Raw genomic sequence first — 12,033 nt, forward strand, 5'->3', positions numbered from 1 at the left:
ACCAGAGGAAGAGCTTGCAGGGAAAAGGGCTTTGCAGGAGGCAAGGAAGCTCCTCCTGGAATTCAGGAGTGGAGAGAGAGGAGGGGATCCCAGGGTCATCTAGTCCAACCCGAAGCAAGAGGGGGCTGGTCTAGTTCCCTAAATAGGCAGCCCTGTTGAGGGAAGCTTTCAGTGTTTAAAGGGTTATTGTAATTTAGTGTTTTATTGGAAGCCGCCCAGAGTGGCTGGGGAAACCCAGCCAGATGGGCGGGATATAAATAATAATAATAATAATAATAATAATAATAATAATAATAATAATAATTACAACCCCCAGTAATGCAGTAATCTCAGCTAAAGCATCCATGGCAGATGGCCGTCCGATCTGTCCCCAACTGCTCTTAGATGTCCCTCAAGGCAGCGGGTCCTGAGTTCTAGCCCTGCTGAAACAATCGCACTGGCTGCCAAGGAGGAACCCAGCGAAGTTCAAAAGAAATAAATCCTATTCTCGTCATAAATGAGTAATACCTTCTTATGCATGCTTTTTATACTAATATACAAAAGTATGCCATTTCCCTTTCCAGAAATGGATGGTTGTTGTTATTATGTTTAGGGAAGCTTTTAATATTAGATGGACTATTGCATTTTAATATTTTGTTGGAAGCCGCCCAGAGTGGCTGGGGAACCCAGCCAGATGGGTGGGGTATAAATTATTATTGTTATTATTATTAGTACTACTGCTACTATTACTACTGATCAGGTGAGTGTCCTCCTTTCGAAAGGGGCAGGTGGAATCTTCACAGTTGCTAATAGCATAACGTTGAAAGACTAGTGAAATATGGGGAGCCCTAGAGCATCTGCTTGGCATGCAGAATGTCCCGGGGTCAACTCCTGACACCTCCTGCAAGGGCTGGACGAAATCCCTGCCTGAAACTCTGGGGAGCTGCTGCCAGTCAGTGTAGATCAGGGGTCCTCAATCTATGTCCCGCGGGCCGAATCCAACCCTCCAGGGTTGTGAATCTGGCCTGCACGACCATTTCAGAACCCGCCAAGTGTTCGAGGCTGAAAGCATCTCGCCACCCGCTCAGTCAGTCCCTGCGCCGTGCTGAGGTATAACACCGGTCTTGAAAGACCTACACTGGCTCCCACTACGTTTCCAAGCACAATTCAAAGTGTTGGTGCTGACCTTTAAAGCCCTAAACGGCCTCGGCCCAGCATACCCCAAAGAGCGTCTCCACCCCCATTGTTCTGCAGTGGCGTAGCGTGGGTTGTCAGCACCCGGGGCAAGGCAAGTAATTTGCGCCCCCTAACCCGTTGCTTTTAGCACTCGAGTGCGAGCACGCCGCCCCCAAGATGTTGCGCCCGGCCCCCCCTACACCCCCACGCTACGCCGCTGCTTCAGGCCCCCCAATAAAACATTTCAGGGGGCCAGTCCCCCAGTTGATGGGCATTGCCAATGTGATCAACTATGCAGGGCGGGGTTTACTTGCCTCCCCCCCCCAATATCATACTGTATTCACGTTGGCACCCCTGATGAACTCAGCGGGGCTTCCTTCTGCCCCGCAAGCCTTTGCACCTCCGCGTCTCCTTTCCTCTCTATATGTAAGAGGGTGAAGGTCAGGCTGGCAGCGCAAATAAGGGCCCCGCTGCTGAAGGCCTCGCCCGCCACGACCTCCTGGCCCACGGGCAAGGCAAGAAAGTGCCTTTTCCTTGGGGGGGGGGGAGTGTCTTAAAACCATTATTATTATTATTATTATTATTATTATGAATGTCTAATGTGCGTGGTTTCTCAACCTCCACCAATGACTCGCCACGTGCGAGGAGGAAGGCGGGCTCCCTTCACCTCCCCGTCCCCTCAAGGGAATGGAAAAACGACGTGAGGAGGAAAAGCGACGCGGCGGGACAGCCAGCGAGGTTCTCCTCAGAGCCTTTTCCCGCCGCCCCCTCGCAAGACAGCCCTGAAGCCGAGCCTGGAGTGAGGTGAGGGGCGGGGCCCGGCGGAGTCTTGCTGCCCCCCAACACCTCTGGAGGCGGCATGAGGGGCGCCACGTCAAGGGCGCCCGCGGTGGCTCCTGTCAGGGCACGAGGCGGGCCCAGCGCCTCTCCCCCACCCACCCCGTCCGCCCACCCAGGAGGGGCCGGTGGGCTGACAAGCGCCTCACAGCACCAGAGAGGGAGAGAAGTCCCGAGGCTCTTCGGCGACTCCGGAGGCAGCAGGCGCGCCCCCCAGATGTTGCGCCTGGTGCGGTCAGCCCCCCTGCACCCCCACGCTACGCCACTGTTGTTCTGCCCGGACACTGAGGTCCAGCTCCAAGGGCCTTTAGGCGGTTCCCTCATTGCGAGAAGCAAAGCTACAGGGAACCAGGCAGAGGGCCTTCTCGGTAGTGGCCCCCGCCCTGTGGAATGCCCTCCCATCAGATGTCAAAGCGATAAACAACTACCTGACATTCAGAAGACATCTTAAGGCAGCCCTGTTCAGAGAAGTTTTTAATGTGTGACATTTTTGTGTATTTTTGGTTGCTGTGGAAGACACTTAGAGTGGCTGGGGAAAGAAGCCAGATGGGCGGGGTACAAATAAATTATTATTATTATTATTATTATTATTATTATTATTATTATTATTATGAATGTCTAATGTGCGTGGTTTCTCAACCTCCACCAACGACTCGCCACGTGCGAGGAGGAAGGCGGGCTCCCTTCACCTCCCCGTCCCCTCAAGGGAATGGAAAAACGACGTGAGGAGGAAAAGCGACGCGGCGGGACAGCCAGCGAGGTTCTCCTCAGAGCCTTTTCCCGCCGCCCCCTCGCAAGACAGCCCTGAAGCCGAGCCTGGAGTGAGGTGAGGGGCGGGGCCCGGCGGAGTCTCGCTGCCCCCAACACCTCTCGAGGGGCATGAGGGGCGCCGCGTCAAGGGCGCCCGCGGTGGCTCGTGTCAGGGCACGAGGCGGGCCCGGCGCCTCTCCCCCACCCACCCCGTCCGCCCACCCATATCCCGCTCAGGAGGGGCCGGTGGGCTGACAAGCGCCTCACAGCACCAGAGAGGGAGAGAAGTCTGCCTCCCGCCGCCGCCGCCTCTTCATCCCCAGCAGCAACTTCCCTGACCGGCTCCCCTCCGCCGCCGCCTCCTTCTCTCCCTGCTTTGCAGTAGCACCCGCCGCCGCCGCCGCTCCTCCTCTCCTCCCGGGGACGATGCTCTGGCTCCTCAGCGGCAGCTCCCGAGCCGTGTCCCCGCGGCACCTCCGCTCCCCCGGGCTCCCCTTCGCCGCCTGGCTCCTGCTGCACCACCTGGGGGCAGCGTCCATGGCCGGGGCTTCCTCCTTCCCGAGACATGGGGCTCTGCTATAGCCTGCGCCCGAGGCTCTTCGGCGACTCCGGAGGCGGCAAGCGCGCCCCCCAGATGTTGCGCCCGGTGCGGCCAGCCCCCCTGCACCCCCCACGCTACGCCACTGTTGTTCTGCCCGGACACTGAGGTCCAGCTCCAAGGGCCTTTAGGCGGTTCCCTCATTGCGAGAAGCAAAGCTACAGGGAACCAGGCAGAGGACCTTCTCGGTAGTGGCCCCCGCCCTGTGGAACGCCCTCCCATCAGATGTCAAAGCGATAAAGAACTACCTGACATTCAGAAGACATCTTAAGGCAGCCCTGTTCAGAGAAGTTTTTAATGTGTGACATTTTTGTGTATTTTTGGTTGCTGTGGAAGACACTTAGAGTGGCTGGGGAAAGAAGCCAGATGGGCGGGGTACAAATAAATTATTATTATTATTATTATTATTATTATTATTATTATTATTATTATTTGTTGTTGTTGTTGTTGTTGTTGTTGTTCTTAAGTCGTTTAGTTGTGTCTGACTCTTTGTGACCCCATGGACCAGATCACGCCAGGCACTCCTGCCTTTCACTGCTTCCCGCAGTTTGGTCAGACTCCCCTGCAGTAGGGCTTGGAATCCAGGAGAAAACTCTTGGAATAGCCTTTCCAGGTGCTCAGGGACGGACTCACCTGTCCCCATGTCCTTCTCTTTGCAGATGTGCTGCGGTTGCACATCCCTCCCCCGCAGGTGAGTATTGCAGAGAACCAGAGCAGGGACTCAGACCTGCCCTCCTTGCCCCCCCAGGTGTACCTGCAGGAGGTGATCCAGAACTGCCAGGCGGCTCAGCTCAGGGGGCTCTGAACCCAGAAGAGAGCATTTTATGAGAGCATAAATTCACTGCTTGTTCTGCCTTAAAAGAAAATGTTATGAAGATGGTTTATCGTTGGTATCTCACTCCCACCAAATTGGCAAAAATGTATAGAACAAGTAGTCAACCCTGCTGGAAGTGCAAGGAAAAAGACGGCGACTTCTATCATATGTGGTGGTCTTGCAATAAAATAAAAGAGTTTTGGGATGCGGGTTACAACGAGTTAAAAAAGATGTTTAAGTACAGTTTTCCCAAAAAGCCAGAAGAATTTTTGCTAGGTTTGGTGGGAGAAGGGATTAAAACGATAGATCAAAGATTATATTTATATGCAACAACTGCAGCCAGAGTTCTGATAGCTCTAAAGTGGAAGCAACAGGAGATGCCGACGATAAGAGAAGGGCAGATAAAGTTGGTTGAGTATGCTGAGATGGCGAAATTGAAATAAATCTCATGTCATGGTATAATTTATTATTAAAGAATCTGTAAACTATGGAATGGAATAGGAAAACTGGTGGAAGGGAAGGACGGAAGCTAGTGGATCTATGAAACACAAAGTAGGATACATGTAATAAGATGTGATGTTTTGGTGGTGGGGGTTGGTTGGTGATTGTAAATTTCAATAAAAATCATTAATAAAAAGAACAAGAAGGGGTTGTCCGTCTGCCGGAGAGGAGGACTCTACTGGCCTAGGTTCACGTATCCTGTTTGAAAGGGGAATCATCTTAGGGACTTCCTGTGAACATCTGGGTCGGGAATGCTGTTCCTGGAATGGACAAACACACAAGACGTAACCGGCTGTGCATTCACATAAACAATACTCTTCTATCTATTCTTATCACAATATCAAATGTTTATCTTGCACATAAACAACACATAAAGTGCAATAATATAGACGGAAGGACCAATAAATCAGTTCATTCATAAAGACCAAATGTCTGCTAAGTCCAAATTGGGGACTACTACAGTTCCACATTGTTGACAAGGTGTGATGGCCTGGGATTCGGACTTGGATGCTGAACCTGAGGGATCCCAGCCTGCACAGGATTCCCCGCCTCCAGAACCAGCTGAGCCAGGGCTGGGGCATGAGCCTGAAGGGTCCTCACCTGTGCTGGGTCCTCAGGTGCAGGCACCAGCTGAGTCTGCTCTGGCTCCTGAGGTGATGGAGGACCCATTGCCTGCAGATGCTCCACTCTCAGCCCTGTCAGAGGAAGCTGAGGTTGCCTCTGGGTCCGGTAACCCTCCAGCCTCTCCTGAGCTGCAGAGGCTCAGGGTTAGAGAGGCGAGTCACCAGAGGATCGGGGCCACCCTATGCCTCAGGGCAGATAAAAGCCGACCAGCCCCAGTCCCAAGTTGCAGAAGCAACATTGTTGGTTGCTAGTTCCTGCCTGAGCTCCTGACCCACCCCGGTTCCCTGCTTGCAAGCCTGTTCCTAACTTCACCCAACTCCCTGCTCTGCACCCAGCTTCAGCTACTACGGACTGCCTCCATGTTGCACCTTTGACCATGGACTGGACTTGGACCTTGCCTCGGGTTAATTCAATGGGTCCCCGGCCAGCTTTCCCATGTTTCTTGCCCAGACCAAGCTGTATATTCAAGGTTGACCCCGGAATTTCCCCGATGACCGCACCAAGGTGCACTTCCTGATCAGCTTGCTGAAGGACCGGGTGGCCAAGTGGGCATTGCCGGTGCTCCGGCAAGACTCTCCCTTGCTGACAGACTATACAGGGTTTTGCAACCATCTGGAAACCGCGTTCGGCAACCCTCAGAAGGGGAGTCAAGCCAATCGGGCGATTCGGCAGTTAAAACAGGACAAGTCCACAGTGGCCGCCTACGCCACAGAATTTCGGCCATTGGCACAGGACTTGTCCTGGAATGATTCCACCCTTCAGAACCAGTATCTTGAGGGGCTTTCGGATGAGATACTGGACCAGCTGGCCATGATGGACGCCCTCATTCAACGGAGACTGCAGATAGACGATCGGTTGTAGGACCATCGCCAGGCTCAGGGCTGCCAGCACTCCCGGCTCCAGGCTCCGGTCCTTCCCAGCAGTTCCACAGCCACAGATAAATCGCTGGAGGAGAAAATGCAACTTGGGACAGTGCGGCCTCGCCTCTCCCCCGATGGCCCAGGGGTCCCAGACATCGCATGATGGGCCCTCACCGGTGGAATTGCAACACCTCATGCTTCTGGTGCACTAAGCCTTGCAGGACTTCCTTCGCAAGAACCTGGAGGGCGGGTTCATTCGGCCCTCTATCACACCCACCGCCGCTCTAGTACTCTTCGTTAAGAAGTGTAGGGAGCTTTGTCGCAGCCATGATTACCAGGGCCTGAATAAGATTACCACCCCAGACCGGTATCCCTTGCCTCTTATTGCAGAGTTGCTGGAACGGGTGCAAGGGGCGCAGATGTTCACCAAGATAGACCTTCGGGGGGGCCTACAATTTGATTTGGATCCGAGCCGGGGATGAGTGGAAGACAGCATTTGGGACCCGGTATGGGCAGTTTGAATACCTGGTAATGCCTTTCGGGTTGTGCAATGCACCTGCCGTGTTCCAACAGTACATCAACCACGTGTTCCAGGACTTGCTAGACAAATACGTGGTGATGTACCTAGGTGGCATTCTGATTTACTCCCACGACCCAGCTCGCCACGAGGGTCATAGAGTGGAAGACCAAAGCCTATAATAAAAATCCCATAGAAAGGCCAAGGCAAAGACATCTCTCTCAAGAAATGTCCAAACCAGTGCCACTACAAGGTGACATGGCCAATATGAAAGCCCTACAGGGATTCACCAGGGATTGTTGCTGCTGTGATATGATGGAGGTGTGAGACCAGAGGAGAGCTAGCTTTGACACCTGGGAACACACAAAAAAAGCAGAAACAAAACAAACTGCATTTTTCACTCATTATTTGACTTTCCCGCTAAGTGTAAAGCATAGACCACTATGGAGAATGTTTCTCCCAAAGTTCTAGAATGCCACAAGTAATTTAGGAACAAAATGCAACATGTGTTATTTTTTATGTGATATCCTATGTCCAGCTATATGCACTGCTACTTCTGCAAACAGCTTTAAGAGTCCTGACATGCAAGTCTCTTAAGATTTACACGAAGGCATCCATTTGCAACATACCAAGTTATTATTTGTGGGGCAACAATTTTTTAGAAAAAATATATAGCCCCAAAGGGGGGAACTGTTATTAATTTTTTTTAGTAAATATAAATCTAAATGTACCAAGCAAACACATATATAGATATATAAACCACATGTCCAAAACCCACAGGAAAAGTCCTAAAGCCATATTTCACTCTTTCAGTCACCTCAAATATTTCTCAAGGTAAAAACAATGCACTCAGATTTCTGTTGTAGACTGCCTTATCTGTGATGTATGTAGGATGTTTCTGGGGGTGGTCTCTGGACTTAAATTTTTCAAGGTAAAAACAATGCACTCAGATTTCTGTTGTAGACTGCCTTTTCTGTGATGTATGTATGATGTTTCTGGGGGTGGTCTTGGACTCCAGGGCAGGCAATTTAAAAAGTCTCTATTAAGGGCTTGCATGCATGGCTCGGGGTCCTCCTCCTCTCTCCTGCATGTGGGGGAGCACCCTCTTACAACAGTTAATAAAGAAGAGGCTTACTGACTGCTTTGCTTCTCAATATTCTCTGGTTGGTCTCTGTTATTTTCTCCTACCAATAGAGAACCTACAAAAAGACTCTTTATGGGCCCTTGGGTACCCCATAAGGAAAAAGGAGGAGGTTTTTTTTCCTTATATCACCTGCAATCATGTGTGGTGAGTTAGCAATTTACTCCTCCCGTTGCTGGATATGTGGCTAGTATGTCACATGCCCCTGTTTACTTTCCTAGGCTTGGAAACTGTAAGAACAGAAGTCAGTCTTATCTCTTCCACTCTGCTGTGCTTTTGCACTGTTCTTTGTCTCCCTGTCTGTTGCTGAGGAAGAGAGAGGATGCCATTATGATCCGTTTCGTGTGCAAATGTGAGGAGCATCCCCTCAGTTCCTTCATCCAAGTCACTTATCAAGACGTTGAACAACAACGGGCCCAGGACAGAACCCTGCAGCACCCCTCTGGTCACTTTTCCCCAGCATGAGGAGGAACCATGAAGGAGTCCTCTTTGGGTTCGGTCCGTCAAATCCAGCTAACAGTTACCTCATTCAGCCTCATTTTACCAGCTTCCTCACATAAATATCACAGAGGACTTTGTCAAAAGCCTTACTGAAATCAAAATACACAATTTCCACAGCAGTTCCCTGATCCACAAAGTGTATAACTCCATCCAAAAAAAGAAAAGAATATAAATGGAGAGATTTCTTTGGCTTATATTGTAAAATCTTCAGATGATGGGCAAACACATTTTTAAAAGCATAAATGAGGATCTTGGCAAGCTGGAACATGTGCAAAGGAAGGTGATTTATGTATTTATTTAATTTGTAAATCACCTGACCAGTTGTGCCGACTTGAATAAAATATTGGTGGGGGCCAGGTAAGGCCCGCCTTGCACTATCAATCACATAGTGCATGCACACCATTAGAATGGCAATGCCTATAATGGCAGTGACTTTAAAAAAAAGTAATATTTTGCGCCCGTAGTTCAATTTCTCAGCAGCTCCCCTTGCCCCGGAGAACACTTCTAGCATTTCATCACCTCTACCTGTGGCATTGTTCAGCAGTGGGGAAAGTGACCTCTTCACACTGGATGTCCATTTGGTATGGCCCTTTCCAGGTTTTTTCTTGCTCATTGTGTTTGTCTTTCATTTGTTCTCCTGTGTGTGTTGCCAGTAGAAGCCACAATTCTGTGGGTACTCTAGGTGGTGCAGAAAGCACCTAGAAGCTCCCTAGAGGTTGAAGTGCTGATCGAACTTCAGTTTTGTGCTCTATTAATTCCAATTAGGAGTACTGGGGGTGGTTCAGATTCTGGGGCAGTGCTTTTGGCCAGCAGAGGGTGTCACAGGGCCAGCCTACTTTCCCTTTAAAGCAAATTTGGGTCTCCAGCTGTTTTTGGACTACAACTCCCATCATCTCTAGTTAGCAGGACCAATGGGGAGGGATGATGGGAACTGTAGTCCGGGAGCTGCTGGGGACCCAAGTTTGGGAAAGCCTCCTTTAAGCAACTTTTCCATTTTGCCCGCAAAGATGGGACCTGTCCATGTTTGTATCTTCTTGTATTTTGTTTTCCTCATGACCTTTGTGCGGTTTTTAAAAATTTCTTTTTAAAAATAATAATAATATTTATTAAAGTTTTAAATGTTACAAAAAGAGAAAGAGATAATTCCAAGTTAAACAAAAACTTAACAACACATCACAATAAAAAAAGAAGAGAATAGGGGGGGGAAAGGTTATAAAAAAACAGAAAAACAGAAACAATTAAGAAACACAACGAACCTCCCCGTAACTTATCTTTCGCTTACTTGTTTCCTTGAGCTCCTCGCACCTCCCTTTTTTGTATTCTAGTTCAGTTAGCTATTTCAGCAAATCCTTTCTATCTTTCCCAATTTTTATCCTATAATTTATCTTAATATAATGTAACTTTACCTTTCCTCCTTTAACAATCTATTTTTACTTAATCCTTTATAATATTTCTGCTAAAGCCATATAACTTCATTCCAGCCTCCTTCTAACATTCCTTAATTTTACAATGTTTCTGTAAATAATCTTTAAATTTCTTCCAATCTTCCTCCACCGACTCTTCTCCCTGGTCTCGGATTTCCGCCAGTTCCATAAGGTCCATCAACTTCATCTGCCATTCTTCCTGGGTGGGTAGATCTTGTGTCTTCCAGTACTTTGCAATAAGTATTCTTGCTGCTGTTGTAGCGTACATAAAGAAAGTTCTATCCTTCTTTGGCACCAATTGGCCGACCATGCCCAGGAGGAAGGCCTCTGGTTTCTTCAGAAAAGTATATTTAAATACCTTTTTCATTTCATTGTAGATCATTTCCCAGAAAGTCTTAATCCTTGCGCATGTCCACCAAAGGTGAATGTGCCTTCAGTCTCTTTACATTTCCAGCACTTATTATCGGGCAAATGGTAAATTTTTGCAAGCTTGACTGGTGTCATGTACCACCTGTATATCATTTTCATTATATTCTCTCTTAAGGCATTGCATGCCGTAAATTTCATACCTGTGGTCCATAACTGTTCCCAGTCAGCCATCATAATATTATGTCCAACATCTTGTGCCCATTTAATCATAGCTGATTTCACTGTTTCATCCTGAGTGTTCCATTTCAACAGCAAGTTACACATTCTTGACAAGTTCTTACTTTTGGGGTCTAACAGTTCTGTTTCCAATTTTGATTTTTCCACCTGGAAGCCAATTTTTTTGTCCAGATTATATACCTCCATTATTTGATAATAATGGAGCCAATCCCACACTCTATTTTTTAGTTTTTCAAAACTCTGTAGTTTTAATCTATCTCCCTCTTGTTCCAGAATTTCCCAATATTTTGGCCATTTGGCCTCCATATTGAGCTTTTTCTGAGCCTTCGCTTCCATTGGTGACAACCACCTTGGGGTTTTATTTTCGAGCAAGTCCTTATATCTTATCCAGACGTTAAACAGTGCTTTTCTGACAATATGATTTTTAAATGCTTTATGTGCTTTGACCTTATCATACCACAAATATGCATGCCACCCAAATACGTTGTTAAAACCTTCTAGATCCAGCACATCAGTGTTTTCAAGAAGCAACCATTCTCTCAGCCAGCAAAAAGCGGCTGATTCATAATAAAGTTTAAGGTCTGGCAGGGCAAATCCACCTCTTTCTTTAGCATCAGTTAGTATCTTAAATTTTATTCGAGGTTTCTTGCCTTGCCAGACAAATCTAGAAATATCTCTCTGCCACTTCTTGAAACAATCCATTTTATCCAGAATTTGCAATGTTTGAAACAAAAACAGCATCCTAGGCAGTACATTCATTTTTATCGCAGCAATTCGGCCCAGCAATGATAGCTTCAGATTGGACCATATTTCTAAGTCCTTTTTCACTTCCATCCAACATTTTTCATAGTTATCCTTAAACAAGTTCACATTCTTGGCAGTCATATTGACCCCTAGGTATTTCACTTTCTTAACCAATGTTAATCCTGTCTCCTTCTGAAACCTCTCTCTCTCAATCACTGTTAGGTTTTTCTCTAACACCTTAGTTTTCATTTTGTTCAACTTAAAACCCGCTACATGACCAAATTCTTGAATTAGTTCCAGTACTCTTTTAGTACTAGATTCTGGCTCCTGTAATGTCAGTACCAAATCATCAGCAAATGCTTTCAATTTGTACTGTTTAGCTCCGACTTGTATACCTTTAACCAATTGGTCCCTTCTAATCATGTTTAGAAGGACCTCCAGGACCGATATAAAAAGCACTGGAGAGATTGGGCAACCTTGTCGTGTTCCTTTTTCTATCTTAAATTCTTCCATCACTACATTATTCACAATTAATTTAGCCTTTTGTTCTGAGTAAATTGCACCTATACCATTTCCAAACCCTTGACCAACCCCCATCCCTTGTAAGTTTTTCCTCATGAAACTCCAAGAAATATTGTTGAAGGCTTTCTCCGCGTCTACAAATATCAGAACTGCTTTAGTATTAATATTCACTTGTAGTTTCTCTAAAATGTTAATTATGTTCCTCGTATTGTCAGACAAGTGTCTGCCTGGAAGAAAGCCCCCTTGATCTTTATGAATTTCTTCTACTAACACCTCTTTTAGTCTTTTAGCCAAAATATCTGCAAAAATTTTATAATCCACATTAAGCAAAGATATGGGGCAGTAATTCTTAAGCTGTGTCTTCTCAGACTCTATTTTCGGTATAAGTGTAATATAAGCTTCCTTCCACGACTCTGGTGCCCTTTTCCCTTCCAATATT

This window comes from Podarcis melisellensis, assembly GCF_964234715.1.
Source record: "Podarcis melisellensis genome assembly, chromosome: 4".
Lineage (NCBI taxonomy): Eukaryota > Metazoa > Chordata > Lepidosauria > Squamata > Lacertidae > Podarcis > Podarcis melisellensis.